We start from the raw sequence: 574 nt of genomic DNA on the forward strand, positions 1-574 counted from the left end.
TGTTGTAAGGTAATTCAGTAGGCACAAATGTTCAGTTGAAAAAAATTATAAACTGTATTTATGCATCAAACTTATCATCCGTAACATAATAATATGCTTTTTCTGTGCTAGGAACCGTTTGTAAATAAATGTCTCGGATGTATATGACTGCTTAGTTTGTTGCTTTTGACAGTGAAATCACTAAGCTTGCAATGTGTCAGGACAGCAAAAGCATCTCAGCTGATGGTTAGCTTTACAATTTCGTTGGTTTCTTTTTCCTATTATGTTGGATGGATTATTTTAGCTAACAAATATCGCAACAGAGCGCTGGCAATAACTCTAATAGATTTATATATACATTTAGAATTGGAAGTTTGGTGAGAACATGAACAAGTATTTTTGTCATGCTATATGACAGTTATACGCCATTTCAAGAGAATTGATTTCTTATATTTCTCATAATCAGTAAGATTTTAACAGTTTTGTCTACCTTGCATTCACACTTCATTCTCCATCTAACTTCTCGGTGCTATTATATATTGATCAAGTCATTTTCTGCACAAATAGGCAAGTGGGGATGTTACGTTGGGTGCTT

The sequence above is a fragment of the Brassica oleracea genome, chromosome C3 (genome assembly GCF_000695525.1).
Source record: "Brassica oleracea var. oleracea cultivar TO1000 chromosome C3, BOL, whole genome shotgun sequence".
Lineage (NCBI taxonomy): Eukaryota > Viridiplantae > Streptophyta > Magnoliopsida > Brassicales > Brassicaceae > Brassica > Brassica oleracea.